Genomic DNA, 17,067 nt, shown 5'->3' on the forward strand with positions numbered 1-17,067 from the left:
ATCTCAAAACTCAAGGTCTGTAAGAAATTCAAGAGTTACAAGTCACTCTCACAATAACACTGCACATGTCTTCAATTTCTCTACTGCTCTATATACAACATTAATGTCATTTATTACAAGATTGACTGAAATGTCAATATAGAAATGCACATGTGTATACATAGAGAAATTGAAGAAGAGTGCAGAACCTGCAGAATCAGAAGTCAGAGCAGAGAGAGTAAAGGCAGAAGAAATGAAAGAGAGAGACACAGAATTGAATGAATAACAGAAGTCATTCAGAGTTAAACACTTATGACTCAGTGTGTGTATAATCTTTCTCACAGAGAAGAAAGAAGAAGTAATAGAAGAAGCTTGAGAGTGAGAGAGAGTAGTCTTAACAGTATTATCATCTTTGATTAAAATGGCCTCTGATGCTGAAGTAACTAAGAACTATTATTAGTATACAAAATTATAAAAACAGAGATAATAATTACTGAATAAACACTCACTGGTCTTAGAATTGTATGCATAATTACAACACACACAAGACTTCTCAGAAAGAGAGAGAGAGACACAGAGAAATACAGAAAGTAGAACATAGTATGTGAATGACTTATTCTTATAATGACATCTCAGATAAGGCATATAAGTCTCATATTCATAAGTGTAAAAGAGTACAATATTCATGTTTCTGTTTCTGAAAACACAGATATCTTTTATCTGTATTATAAAGTCAGACAACAGACATCAGAGAATAGACTGATACAGATCTATTATTTTGAAGAAATTCATCAGAGTAGATATTCTTATAATATTGAACTTTACAGTTATAAAAAGCTTCTTGATATCTGTGAATATTATAACTTCATACATAGCAAAACCTATAACAATTTCTTCTAAGAACAGAAAAATCAGCATCAGAAAGAAAAGATGAAAAAGAAAAAAGACTTATAATCTCAACACTGTTAAGAGAGAAAGTAATTCTCTGATATGAATAGATAATTATCTCATCATAAATATTTAAAATGAATATAATAATCAGCATCTGCAACTGAGCTTCAGATAGTTGTATTATACATTATCTTTGTACAATAAATCATTCTGAAAGTTGATAAGAAGAATGAGAGTGTACACACTGAGAGACATGATTTATTAAGCCTATGCAATATCTTCTTGAAACAGGGAGAGCTAGTAACAAAAGCAGAGGTAGTAAAACCAGGGATCACGGGAACAGAGGTAGCAGGAGCGGGAGAACCAGACACAGGGACAAGTGTAGAAGATTGAGAAGTGGCAGAGAAAGAAACAGAGAAGAAAGCAGCAGAGAAAGAAGTAGTAGAAGAGATAAGAGAAGATGTGAGAGACTCAGTTATACATGACACAGATAATTTCTTCATTATCACATTCTTCAAGTTCTCAATTAAGAATGTAACATCAGATTCACTATTATCAGTGAATATGAATCTGTCAACACATAAAGATTCTACATGAATAAAAACAAACATATCAGCATCTGTGTTCACATAAAATTATGTCAGAAAACATGAGCAGAAACTCACTGAGAAGAAAACAGTCAGAGATGTATGAGAAGATGAAGAAGATATATTATCATTCATAATAATACATTATTCTGATGATTATTAGAAGATAAATAAGTTCTAATCATGTTTCATAATGTGTTACACTTACTGCTAATGAACTGCTCAGTATAAGTACTATAATAATACTTATTATGAGAACAGAGAGTCATTGCCAGAAATGCATATAATGTAATAGATGAACAGATAGAAAGAGTTGAATAAAAGAAGGAATAGAAATCTTGAATAATAATAGCATTTGATAATGATGAAATAAAGAAGATAATTGAAGAATGAAAAAAGTTAGTGAATGAGTGATGTAATATAGTGAAAGTTTCTTTGTGAGAGTGTATACAGAACACTAGCTGAATCAGGAATAGATTATACAATTGTGAAATGCTAGTGGTGAGCTAATCCACATGAAGCTAGGATGTACAACATGGTCACGTGGGCGTGACTGAATCTGGTGGGGGAGGATGTGGTTCAGAAGAACGTATGACTGTCGGATAATAACGCGGCCGCTTCCGAACTACTAGCGTACGCATATGAGTGTAAAGGGGCCATAGCGTACGCTAATTAATTTAGCGTACGAGATTACATATAAGAAGCCGGCGTACGCCTGTAATCGTACGCTGGCTTAAGCAACCTTTGAATCACACTCCAAGTGTTCATCATTCTACCTGTTGTATGGATTGCATCCGTGCATTCTGGAGAATGCTTTGGAAAAGGTGAGGAAGGGAACAGCAGTTGCAGATGCAGCAGAAACAGCAGTTGCGAATGCAACAGTCACAGATGCAGAATCAAGATTGAAAGAGATCAGCCACACACATGCAAAAGCTAACAAGTTACTCCTGAACTGAGCAATTCAATCAAAAAGAATACAAGACTCACTTATTAAGAAATTGAGTCTCAAGATGAGAATGTGAGTTCTCATATGTAACAAGAATTCTGAGAAGTTTCAATCTAGATAGTTTAAGTTATATAAAATACTCAAATCACATTCTCTGAGAATGTATGCATTGAAAGAATCAGAGAAATGAGTCTTATACAACTTAATCAATGATTCATGACTTATAAAAGTAAAGATGTAAGATCTGAGCAGATTATAATCATCTACAGTACTATCATCAGTGTTGAAAAAGAAGAAACTTACAATTGAAAAGTCTTGCAAAGTAAGAGAAATTATAGACATTTATAAACTAGATGATCTCACTTATTTCAATCTTTTCACAATTATAAGAAAAGAATGAGAAGAAATGAAGAAATCAGATGAATGTTACACTTTAATAAGTGATAAGACTGTAGCTGATTGTATAATAATGTGCTACAGACAGTGAGTGTAATATGACAAAGAGCAGTCTCAAAGTAACAGACTTGTACATGAGTTAGGTCACAGAAGAAAAAGGAATTCAGAGTTGAATTTGACTATTTACACCAGTTCAATCACAGAGACTATAGAGAACAAACTATCTGAAACATCTGTAAACATGTGAGACTAAGTCATCTCAATCTCTGAGAACACTTAGAGATCAGATGAGATTAGTTTCAATGAGTCATTCACTGTAGTAATCTAAGCAGGTGAAGAGAGACAGTATAATGCATGAGACAGAATTATAAAAGATAAAAGCTGCTGAACCTAGTCACTGAACACTGTATTATATAGAGATTATGTAAGAGTGATAACTAGCAGATAAAGAAAAAGTATAAGAAAAGAAATAATGAATTGATTATCAACTGTAAGAGTTGACTGCAAAAGATAAATATTATTATACATATTTCATTCATTTTCATATGTCACATGTTTAATCTATTTTCAACACCACATCACTTAAAAAACATCAAAAATAAAGGAAATCTCAAAACTTGAGATTTGTAAGAAATTTGAGAGCTGTAAGCTGCTCTTGTAATAACACTGTACATGTCTCTGATTTCTCTACCACTCTGTGTACAACATTAATGTCATTTATTGCAAGATTGACTGAAATGCTAATATAGAAATGCACACATGTATATGTAGAGAAATTGAAGAAGAGCGTGGGACTCACAGGATCAGAAGTCAGGGCAGAAGAGACAGAGACAGAAGAAATGAAAGAAGGAGATGCAGGACTGAATGAATGACAGCAGAAGTCACTTAAGACTGAACACTTACAACTCAGTATGTGCATAACCTTTCTCACAGAGAAGAGGGAGAGAGAGAAAGCAATGAAAGAAGCTTGAAAATGAGAGAGAGTAGTCTCAGTGATGTTGTTATCTTCAATCAGAATGATCTCTGATGCTGAAGTAATTAAGAATCATTATTAGTATACAAAAATTGCAAAAGCAGAGATAACAATTACTGAATAAACACTCACTGGTCTTAGAATTGTACATGTAATTACAATATGCACAAGGCTTCTCAGAAAGAGAGAGAGGGATATGAAAGAATGCAGAAAGCAGAACATAGTATGCAAACAGCTCATTCTTATAATGACATCTCAGACAAGGTATACAAGTCTCACATCTGTAAGTGTAAAAGAGTATAACATTTATATTTCTGTTTCTGAAAACATGAATATTCTTCATCTGTATCATGAAGTCAGATAACAATCATCAGAGAATAGACTGATACAGATTAATTATTCTGAAGATATTAGTCAGAGTGAACATACTCATAATATTGAATTTAATAGTCATGAAAAGTTTCTTAATGTCTGTGAATGTCATGACTTCATACATAGTAAAACTCATAATAATTTTCTCTAAGAACAGAAAAATAAGTGTCAGAAAGAAAAGATGAAAAAGAAAAAGACTTACAATTTTAACACTGTTGAGAGAGAGAATAATTCTCTGATATAAATGAACAATTATCTTATCATGAATATTTAAAATGAATGTAATAATCAGCATCTGTGACTGAGCTTCAGATAGTTATATTATATACTATCTTTGTATAATAAATTATTCTGAGAGTCAGTAAGAAGAATGAGAGTGTACATGCTGAGAGATGTGATTCACTGAGTCTATGCAATATTTTCTTGAAACAGGAAGAGCTAGTAATGAAGGCAGAGACAGTAAAACCAGAAGTAGCAGAAGTAGAGATTGCGGGAACAGAGGTAGCAGGAGTAGAAGAACCAGACACAGAGACAAGTGTAGAAGATTAAGAAGCAGCAGAGAAAGAAACAGAGAAGAAAGTAGCAGAGAAAGAAGTAGTAGAAGAGACAAGAGAGAACACAGAAGACTCAGTCACACATAATATAAGTAATTTCTTCATTATCACATTCTTCAAGTTCTTAATCAAGGATTTCACATCAGATTCACTATCATCAGTAGACACAGATCTGTCAACACATGAAGATTCTATATAAATAAAAATAAACATATCAGCATCTGCATTTATATAAAATCATATCAGAAAACATGATCAGAAACTCACTAAGAAGAAGAAACAGTCAAGAGTGTATAAGAAGATGAAGAAGATGTGTTATTATTCATGATAATACATTATTCTGATGATTATTAGAAGATAAACAAGTTCTGATTATATTTCACAATGTATTACACTTACTGCTAACAAACTGCTCAGTATAAGCACTATGATGATACTTGTTATGAGAATAGAGAGTCATTGCCAGAAATACATACAATATGATAGATGAACAGATAGAAAGAGTTGAACAGAAGAAGAAGTAGAAATCTTGAATAATAATAGCATTCAATGATAATGAAATGAAGAAGATGATTGAAGAATGAGAAAAGTTAGTGAATGAGTGATGTAATATAGTGAAAGTTTCTTTATGAGAGTGTATACAGAATGCTAGCTGAATCAGAAATAGGTCACACAATTGTGAAACACTAGTGGCAAGCTAATCCACATGAAGCTAGAGTGTACAATATGATCACATGAGCATGACTGAATCTGGTGAGGGAGAATGTGGTTCAGAAGAATGTACAACTGTCAGATAATACCGCGGCCGCTTCTGAACTACTAGTGTACATGTACAAGTGTAAAGGGGTCATAGCAGCTGCTAATTAAATTAGTGTACAATATTACAATATATAAGAAGCCGGCGTACGCCTGTAATCGTACGCTGGCTTAAGCAACCTTTGAATCACAAGAGAAAGCAGGCTTCTGACTAAGATACAGATAAGAATGAAGTGAATACTCATCTCAATATCTTGAGATCTAAAATGTTAATGTATAGAGAGCACTTGAATAAGAATTAAGAGATGACTATAAAAGTGTTAACAGACACAGAAGCTTCTACATAATATATTAATAATTATATAATTCAAAGACTGAAAGAGATTCACTGAGTGAAGAATTCTCAATACATAAGATTATCTGATAACTGATATTTAGTATTACTTATAAGAGTAAGAGTTTTCTTGTACTTTGAAGAATGATCTTGCTATATTTGAGTATAAGAGCTGCAGAATGTGAAATACAAGGTTATTCTTAAACTTAATTAGTTTTAAAGATTTAATTTGCAGATTTAATGACATATATATTATATACAGTTAACTGATAGAAAGAAAACAGTTCATACAATTCTACTAACTGATATAAGAAGAACATTTGACATCTCTGATATAGAAGAATTAAATCTACTTATATATTAATAAGTAAAGAGAATAATTTATAAGATCTCATCTGAAAGTATTCTGTATGTTATACAGAATCTGAAAGTGAAGAAAATCAAGATAAAGAATATATAGAAGAATAAGTGTATGAAGAAACTTCTGAAGAAGTATAAGAAGATCTTCTGAACAGATCTTTCACTGAAATTACTACTGAAATAAGAATTTGTACATGAGATTGACACAGAGGACATGAAATCAGTCAATCAAAATGTATACTCTCTAGACTGACCGTGTGACCGTGTCTGGGACCAGGACCAGATTTTTTGATAGTCTCATTATCAATTCGACTGATCCCATTACACAGTTTTAACATTAGATAGTAGTCTCATACTGTCTCAGTGAGACTTACTGTCTACTCTTGTCACATTTTCCAAATGAGATCATGATTTCCACTTCTTAATTTAAATTATTTTTATTGCTTTAAATGACTTTAAATCTCATTTGAGCATTACTAAAAAGCGTTACTTTTTAAAAAATTAAAAATAGTCTAAAAAAAACCTTAAAATGTCTAAAAATAGTAACTTTATGCCAAGAATGGGACTAAATGAGACTAAATGAGACCACTTTCTCATTTTTTTCAAGTCATGATTTCATTTTAAGATCTGATATATAGTCACTTTACATGTTTTTTTGATAGCCAGTCCCAGCGGGATTCACGCCAAGAAATGTATGGGATCAGACCAAATGAAATCAAACGTGAAATTCATGATTCTGACGGCCAGTCTAATACTCTCTGTCACAAACATATCTTAAAGAACATAAGTGTCAGATCACAGATCTTCTAGAATATAATCTTATACAATTCTTATCAAGTGTGTGAGACTTCTCAGTTCTATTCATGAAAAAGATGAGTGAGAAGTGATAGATATGTATCAATTATCAAGCACTTAACAAGCTTATAATTAAGAATGAATACTTATTATCACAGATATAACAACAACTTATTATCACAGATATAACAACAGTTAAATACAGTCAGAAATGCTTAATATTTATTAAAGATTAATCTTCTCTCAGAATATTAACAGATCTGTGTAAATGAACTCTCAGTATCACAAACTATATTTAATATACAATGAGAGAAGTTCAAATTCCTGATAATATTATTCAGTCTGATAAATACATCTATTATCTTTCAAATAATAATGAATATGATTCTTCATAAATAGAATAAAATCTTATATCTTGTATATCTGAATAATATTCTAGTCTTCTTAAACTTATATAATGAATATCTGAAGTATCTCAATGAAGTACTTATAACTCTGACAGAGTATAAACTCTATATTAAATTAACAAAGTATGTGTTTGAAATGAAAGAGTTGAAGTTCATAGAATATGTAGTGAGTAATGACTGTATATATCTCATTCTAAAGAAATTGAATATCACAGCAAATTGATCACAGCTAAGAAATGTATACTATATATAATAGTTTCTTAAGTTAGTCTTATATTACTGCAGATTTATTAAGAATTTCATATAAATATCTACATCACTTTCAGATCTCTTAAGAGAAATAGATGCAAATCTGTGAAAGAAGAAGTTTCATTCAATCATCTGAAATATTATATACAAAGAGATCTTTCTCATACTGAGAAAATGTATAATAATATTTTCAGTACTTATTCAATCAGATCATAATAAATCTTTCTATATTGAGATAAATGCATTTAAATAAGCTATCAAAGACACTCTTCTGCAGATGAATAAGAATGACAAGCTGCACTCAGTGACATATAATGATAGAAAACTATCAAGTATCAAGCTCAATTACTCAGTGCATGAAAAGAAATTACTAGTAATTAAGCACACAGTGATATTATGAGATAGATATATTAACAATGAGTATATAACAACAGTGATTACAGATTATAAAAGTCTTATCTATCTATAATTAATGATGAAATCTTTCAAACACTTAGTATGTTGAATCTCAGAGTTCTAAGTGTATAATCTTTATATTAAATACTGAAAGAGATTGAACACTGTGATATCTAATATAATCAGTTACAGATCTGATTTCATGAATAAGAGTTCTACAAATCAGATATAAGAGAAGTTTGTATTAAATACACTGAGAGAATACAAGAAATCAGAATGAGTGAACATAATAATCTCTCACTTGAAGAATGATAAGATATCAGATAATAAGCATCTTATAAAAGTAGTAGAAGAGACACTTCTAAACTTCAAGCTGAGAAAAGTAAAAAATGATATTATGCTTTACTGTGATCTAGAATATGCAGAAGCTCTCTATCTGAAACATTTATTTAGACATGACTTAATAACTCACATGTATAAGAAATTCAGTCACTTAGAAAGCTCTGAACTCATAAGTATACTTAAATCAAGAGTATATTAATCAAGTATAACTGAGAATATTTAAGCATATACTCACAAGTACCTGAATTGTTAGATTGTGAAAGAATCTAAGAAAGAGTTAGAATGTAAGAAAGTATAATATCAGATGAAATATATAATATAATCATTTGAATGATAAAAGATAAATCTCATAGACATATTACTGTGAACATCAAATGAAAACTATTCAATAATCACTGCTATTAACTACACTACTGACTGATCAGTTATAAAAGTAGTTTCAGAGATAATAAAGAAAGTAGTAGTAAAGTTTCTACATAATGAGATCTATATTAACTATGAAATACTGTATAAGATTCTAACTGATCATGATATGAATCTCATAGAAGAAGTAGTGAGGCATTTTATAAGTCAGTTATAGATAAGATATTATAGAACAATATTATATTATTCATAGATAAATAAGAAGATGAAATACTTAAATGAAATCTTAAGTAATATACTAATAAAATATCTAGTGAGCAAGTCTATAAGACTATGAGATGAATATCTCAGACAGGTACTATTAGTCATATGAATTTAACAGTATGCAGTCTTCAAGTGTTCATCATTCTATCTGTTATATGAATTGCATTCATGCATTTCAGAGAATGCTTTGAAAAAGATGAGAAAGAGAACAGTGATTGTGAATACAGCAGTTATGAACATAGTAGAAACAACAGTTGCAGATATAATAGTTGTGAATACAGCAGTCATGAATACAGAATCAAGATTGAAAGAGATCAGTTATGTACATATAAAAGCTAATAAGTTGCTTCTGAACTGAGCAATTCAATTGAACAGAATACAAGACTCACTAGTTAAGAAATTGAGTCTCAAGATAAGAATATAAATTCTTATATACAATGAGAGTTCTGAGAAGTTTCAATCTAGATGATTTAAGCTCTATAAAATACTCAAATCACATTTTCTGAGAATATATATATTGAAAGAATTAGAGAAACAGATCTTACACAACTTAATAAATCATTGATATTTTATAAAGACAAAAATACAAGATCTGAGTGAATTATAATTATTCACAGCACTATTATCAGTGTTGAAAAAGAAGAGACTTACAATTGAAAAGTCTTATAAAGTAAGAGAAATAATAGATATTTATAAATCAGATGATCTCACTTATTCTAATCTTTTTATAATTATAAGAAAAGAATAGAAAGTAATAGAGAAATCAGATAAATATTACATCTCAATAAGTAATAAGACTGTAGCTGATTATATAATAATACATAGACTGGCCGCTGGGATCATGAATTTCATGTTTGATTTCATTTGATCTGATCTCATACATTTCTTGATGTGAATCCCGCTGGCACTAATCATTAAATAAACATGCAAAGTGACTATATATCACATCTCAAAATGAAACCATGACTTGAAAAAAATGAGAAAGTAGTCTCATTTGGTTCCATTTGGTCCCATTCTTAGCATAAAGTAACTATTTTTAGATATTTTAAGGTTTTTTTTAGACTATTTTTAATTTTTTAAAAAGTAACACTTTTTGATAATGCTCAAATGAGATTTAAAGCCATTTAAAGCAATAAAAATAATTTAAATTGAGAAGTGAAAATCATGATCTCATTTGAAAAATGTAACAAGAGTAGACAGTAAGTCTCACTAAGACAGTATGAAACTACTATCTAATGTTAGAACTGTGTAATGGAATCTGTCAAATTGACAATGAGACTATCAAAAATTCTGGTCCTGGTCCCAGACACGGTCACACAGTCAGTCTAATAATACACTGTAGATAGCAGATGTAACACAGTAAAGAACAGTCTCAGAGTAGCAGACTTATACATAGACTGATCATGTAACTAGACTGGCCGGCGGGACCATGAATTTCACATTTGGTCCCATTTGGTCTGGTCTCATACATTTCTTGGTGTGAGTCCCACCAGAACCAAGCCTCAAAAAAATCTGAAAATGGACCATTTCTGAGAGAAATGGCGTGAAAAATGACCAGATTTAATTCAAGAACAGTGAAATGGGAGTAATTTTCCAGGATAAACTGTGAAAGATGATCATTCTTTCAAAATCAGAATGAGACTGAGACTGAAGATCAAAATCAGTCTCATTCAGTTCATTCAGTGATTGCTTATATAATCAGAATTTGGTAATGATTATTGATAATGCTCATGAAACAACTAAATACATTCTTGTGTAAGTTTATTCTTTACTTTCTCATGAAAACTACACTTCTCTGATATACTGTGATCAGAGGTATTAAACTGTCTGATAATTCTATGTTTTACAATCATGAGTTTCTTGATTGTTTCTTCTTGTAATTGTCTCTAATGATAGTGATAAATATCTTGACTTGAGTTGAACTTTTACTTCATTCCCACCCCTGTCAATGAAATTGTCAGAATATCACACATCATCAGTGCAACAGTTGAATATATACTCTCAACAATTTTTCATAACTCTAGAATTGATTTAGTGTGTAAATTTGTCAGATCATCTTAAAGATAGCAGTCAAATTCAGTTTTATAAGCATGTAGTTTTGCCTGATTTTCAGTTGCAATCAATATATACAAGTTCTGTTTCAAAGTTAGTATTATAGTTCTATGTGATATGAAGTGTTATCAAAGATTGTTACTTACTAGGGAATTGTATTTCACTGTCTTCACATCTCAAACATCTGCTTGTTCAAATCTCTGATAGTTAGCATTGTAGTAGTCTCAGGCTAATTTGACATATGAGTCTCATTCCTTCTCTGTTCAATCTTGAGAAGTGTAGATGTTAACTTGATAGAAGAGATCTAGTAGAGCTACTACAGCATAGTACTCTGCAAAAGATTGTTTCATTTTGCTGTAGTAATATACCAGTTTATTCCTTGCAGTAACAATAGCCTGCACTATAGCATCATCTCAGACTGAATTTCTTTTTGAGTGATTCAACTGCTTCTCAAGATGAGTAAATAAACTGTTATACACTCACCAGACTGACTGCAGCATTGATGTACAAGTGATTAAGACTGTCTTTATTATCTTATAAAACTGAAATAGTAAATTAATCACATATTTCAACTGAGTTCACTTCATATCAGAAAGTTTCAATATCTGAATCTTTTCTCAATCAGAGTGTTGCACTCAATGATCAATCATCTGATACAATTGAAGAGTCTGAACAGTCATCTTATATATTGAACTTCACTGTGTTCTAACATTCTGTATCATATTCAGTGATGTGACTGATTTGTTTGTTTATTGAATATCATGAAATTGTTATTATTATTTAGAAGAGATACAAATCACATTAGCAATGTTTCAAATCTATGATATTTAAATTATTAGTCAATCTATTCAAAATTAATAGTAGCATTATCAAAAAACATTATCAAAAAGCAATATTAAAAAGTGTTGTCAAAAAACATTATCTTTTACAAAGTGAATGCAAAAGTTACTTGAGTAATCACTTTCATCTCATTCTCATCTCAAGAATCAGTCATCTCATTATTCTTTGCCTCAATGTTAAGATTCTTTATCAGTGTTTATATCACAAGTTGAACCACATGAGCAATGCAGAAGATATGACCTTGTTTACTATTTCAGGAATGCAAAGCCAATTTTTGCTTCAAGCTCTTCATCATAGTGTAGTTATTCGCAGCATTGTCAGTTGTAATTGCAAGAAGACTGAGACTAATATCTCAATAGTCATTTTTAATCACAGTTATTAATATCTCTGTTATATAATCCCCAGTATGACTACTGATCAATGATTTAAATTCAATTAATGTCTCTTGATAAGTTCAGTTCTCATCAATATAATAACATGTAACTCTCATAAATGTAAGATTGTTTATACTAGTTCATGCATTCACTGTGAGAGACACTCTTTGATGATTCTTCAACTCTGATTCTAGATGTTGTATATTGACTTTGTAGTGTGTCTTAAGGTTGGACTGAAGACAGAATCAATGTGAAATATGAAGATTTGAATTAAGTATTTGAAGAAGTGTTCAGAATTCAGGGTTTTCAATTGATCAAAGAGAAAGATTCAGAGATATACACATGTGAAGTAATTGTTCACAGAAGTTATCAGATAAGAGTTGTGAAATCAGAGTACTGATATGAGATCATTTTCACATGATTTTCTTCAAATTAGAAAGTTAGTGTTATCAAAAATTGTTATCTGATAGAGCAACTTACCAGCTCAGTAGTAATTTTCTGATTATTTTCCTTTTATTGTCTGCATTCTGATAACTTCAGATGTCAGGAAATTTCTTCAGAGTTATAATCAGTTTATGATGAATGTTTCTGAATGAAGTTGCAGTGATTACAGTAAAGAGATGACTCTTCAGTAATCTGCAATATAATCTGTTAATAATTATTCTATAGTTCATCTCAATGTTTGTGTTGAGTTTTTCATAAATTTCATGACCTGAAATCAGATGTGAAGAATGAAGTGATCATTTATTATGATTAAAAGAGAGCATTCTGTGTTGAATTGTAAACAATGTAGACTTTGTAATTCACAGTGATTTCTTGAAGAGTTTATGAATCTTCAATAGAAGTAAAAGAAGTGAAAGAAGTGAATTCAGAAGATATGATAATAATTTGAGAAAGATGACAATTTATTTTCAATAACTGATCACTGATGTGTGTAAGAAGAATTAATATAAGAGAAAATAATCTTGTTTCTTAGCTTAGTTATAATTTTAGTACTAACTCAGATTGAATATCATTGATGTATAAAAGTAAATAAATAATCTTGATTAATCTCTGTCATATTTCTTGAAATATATTAATATTATGAAAGAGAGTGTTATCAAATTGCATTATCAGATAATATCATTAAAAATATATTAATATTGTGAATATCAATGTTGAAAAAATATTGATACTTATACATTATAGTGATTTGTGAATCATGATAGTTAAATATATATATATATATATATCATTTCTGACTTGATTACAACTTGTACAATAATTTTTGAAAACTCAAAATCAATTTTAATTATTAATAATTAAAAACTTAAACTTATAACTAACTAATATAAAAAGAAAAAAATCTATTTCTTCTCTTTCTCATTCTTCTTATCATTCTTCATAATTCACTTCTCATTCTTCTTCTTCTTCTTCTTCTTCTTCTTCTTCTTCTTCTCATCTGAGATGATAATTATCTCAAAATCTTCCTCTGCTGCCTTCTCAGAGAAGGGTTCTCACTGCTCTCTCTCAGCCAGGTCAATCTGCATCTCAAAATCCTGCATTTTCTGATCTACTGTCTCAGGTTTCACCTCAGCAGTAAGCAGATTGATATGCTCAGAGAGCAGGGCTGTCTTCTCAATGTTCTGAATCATGAAGTGCATTCAAGATCTGAACAAGGCCTTAATTCCCTCCTTCTCTGTCAGCTTCTGCTAATCAATTAGAGAACAGAAGTATTATCAAAAATCATTATCTCTCAATAAAAGACTTATCAGTTTTGACTTCTTTGTCTCTCACTTCAATATCTTCTCAATCTTCTTCTGTCATCACTTATTTACAGTAATACTCTTCTTCTCCCTCTCTCTCTTCACCTTGATCTTAAATCATTCTCAGAACTTCTCCTAGTCTCATCACTGCTGCATGAGGCTCTTCACTGTCTTCTTTTTCAATCTCTCACAGATAGCATCATCTGCATTATTTCTATACTTAGTTCAGTCTAAATCTATCAGAAGTATTACTTAAAATTATTATCATTCTACTCTCTTACAGAGCCTCTTCAAGGCATTATAACATGTCTTGTGATCTGTCTTCTCATACTTGAACATCTTCTTCTCCTCTCTCTTCAATCTGTGATGGCGCTCACGCGCCTTGATGGTCCGCAGAACCGCAGAATATTTAAAGAGAGATAACATGATTGGTTTTGATGAGTGTTAAGAAAAGGTGAAGGCAGACAATAATATAATGATAATGATGATGATAATGATGATGATGATGATAATGATGATGATGATGATAATGATGATGATGATAATAATAATGATGATGATAGTGATAATGATAATAATGATGATGATGATGATGATGATGATAATGATGAAAGAGAGAGTGCATCGGAATATATTATTAACTTATCAAACATAAAGAGACAAAGAAACTATTAACAGCTTTCAGAGATGTACAGAAATGACTACAGTGTTACATAGCAACATTATCTTCATTCAATGCATGCACTATTGATATTCTTTGTATGCATTTATTATATAATCTATATCAGGGATACATGCAGAAAACAGATCTTTATTGCTAGAGAGAATGATTACAGCAATTCTCTGTTTTCATATTATAAAGATAAGTTATTCTCATTTCTTTCTTCTCTCTTTTCTCTTCTTCTTCAACTCATCACTAAGTCCAAGCTGGTATGAAAACTATTAAAACACTCATAGAAACTCTCAAATTGAAGAGTATAAACTAATCAAATTTTAAATGCAGATGAATTAAAATAATTCAATAATATTAATTATTCATCTCTCTCTTAATAAAACAACAGTTATGTCTTCTCCTCCCTCTTCAAATGAAACATGGCTCGCGAAAAGCGAGTACCACACCAGGCCATAATGACCAACACAGCCCCAGCACGCAGGGCTGCATACACACAGTGTATGCTGGACTGAGAGACTGCATGGGTTACAAACTGACAGCAGCATCTCAGAGAGAGTCATGCAGCGTGAAAAAGCTGCAACTCTCAGTCACATGCATAGAGAATGAATCACTGCAGTAAGTGCATGTGCATTGCATGAAAGTAACACTTTTTGATAACACTCAGTCTCTGATATCATGAAAATAGAGTCTCTCTGTGAGATTCATTTTTATCAGAAGTTAAGAAATCTTATATTCCTCAAGATCATCTTCACGCGCCTTATTCATGAAATCAATGAGAGAAATCATTGATTTCAGTGTTCTGTTCTTGATGTTATTCAAGTAGCAGCAGAGTTCACTCTGACCACACTTTTTAAGTGTATGTTTTCTAATTATTCACATTTATACAGATATATACTGATTATTTGTTAGATGATGTTAAGACAATGACTCATTATGACTGTGTTACTCTCACTGTGAGAGATACATGATTGATGATGAATATTATGAAGACTCTGAGAAGTGAGTATTTTAAGAGTGCTGTGACCCTGCAATCTTGATTTTTTTTGTTTTTATTTTTTATTTTTTTCTTTTTCTGTTCTTTTTTTTTTTTTTAATATGATTTTTTCTTGTGTTTGTTTTGTTTTTTGTTTTTTATTTTTTTTTGTATTTTATGTTTTTTTCATAATTAAAATTATATGAATTATGATCTGTGTTCAGAAAAGTAATGATATTTAATAATACTCTCTATTGAATTTTCAACAAATGAGTACTATGTTATGATATTGTGTAAGTGAGAAGTGATTTTATAATCTCATTTAATGTCATTCTCAATAATGAGATCAGAATGAAAATGTGACTAAGAATTCAAACATATTCTTTATTCAGAACTAGATTTTTATTTGAAAAGTGAATCTGAGATCTTTAATATTTGAAATAACATGATTTGAGATCAATATGATGAACACAAACCATGACCAGAAGTAATGCTTTTAGGCAATGTGACAACTGTAAAGTTTGGTCCTGGTCTCAGACACGGTCACATGGTCAGTCTACATGTAACTGTGTCTGAGATCAGAATCAGATTTTTTAATAGTTTTATTATCAATTTAACTAATCTCATTACACAGTTTTAATATTAGATAGTAGTTTCATACTGTTTCAGTGAGACTTACTGTCTACTCTTATCACATTTTTTAAATGAGATTATGATTTTCACTTCTCAATTTAAATTATTTTTATTGCTTTAAATGACTTTAAATCTCATTTAAGTGTTATTAAAAAGCATTACTTTTTAAAAAATTAAAAATAGTCTAAAGAAAACCTTAAAATGTCTAAAAATAGTAACTTTATATCAAGAATGAAATTAAATGAGATTAAATAAGATCACTTTCTTATTTTTTTCAAGTCATGATTTCATTTTAAGATCTGATATATAGTCACTTTACATGTTTTTTTAATAACTAGTCCCAGCGGAATTCATGCCAAGAAATGTATGAGACTAGACTAAATGAGATCAAACGTGAAATTCATGATTTCAGCGGTCAGTCTACTTACACATGAATCAGATTACAGAAAAAAAAGAGATTCAGAGTTGAATTCAACTATTTACATCAGTTCAATCACAGAGATAATAGAGAATAAAGCATCTGAAACATTCACAGACATGTAAGATTAAGTTATCTCAATCTCTGAGAATACTCAGAGATTAGATAAAATTAGTTTCAATGAGCTGTTCACTGTAGTAGTCTGAGCAGGTGAAGAGAGACAGTATAATGCATAAGACAGAATTATAAAAGATGAAAGCTGCTGAATCTAGTCACTGAACACTGTACTATATAGAGATTGTGTAAGAGTAGTGACTAGCAGATAAAGAAAAAGTATAAGAGAAGAAAAGAAATAATGAATAATAAATTAATTATCAACTATAAGAGTAAGCTGT

Source organism: Blastomyces dermatitidis (assembly GCF_000003525.1).
Source record: "Blastomyces dermatitidis ER-3 genomic scaffold supercont1.16, whole genome shotgun sequence".
Taxonomy (NCBI): Eukaryota; Fungi; Ascomycota; class Eurotiomycetes; order Onygenales; family Ajellomycetaceae; genus Blastomyces; species Blastomyces dermatitidis.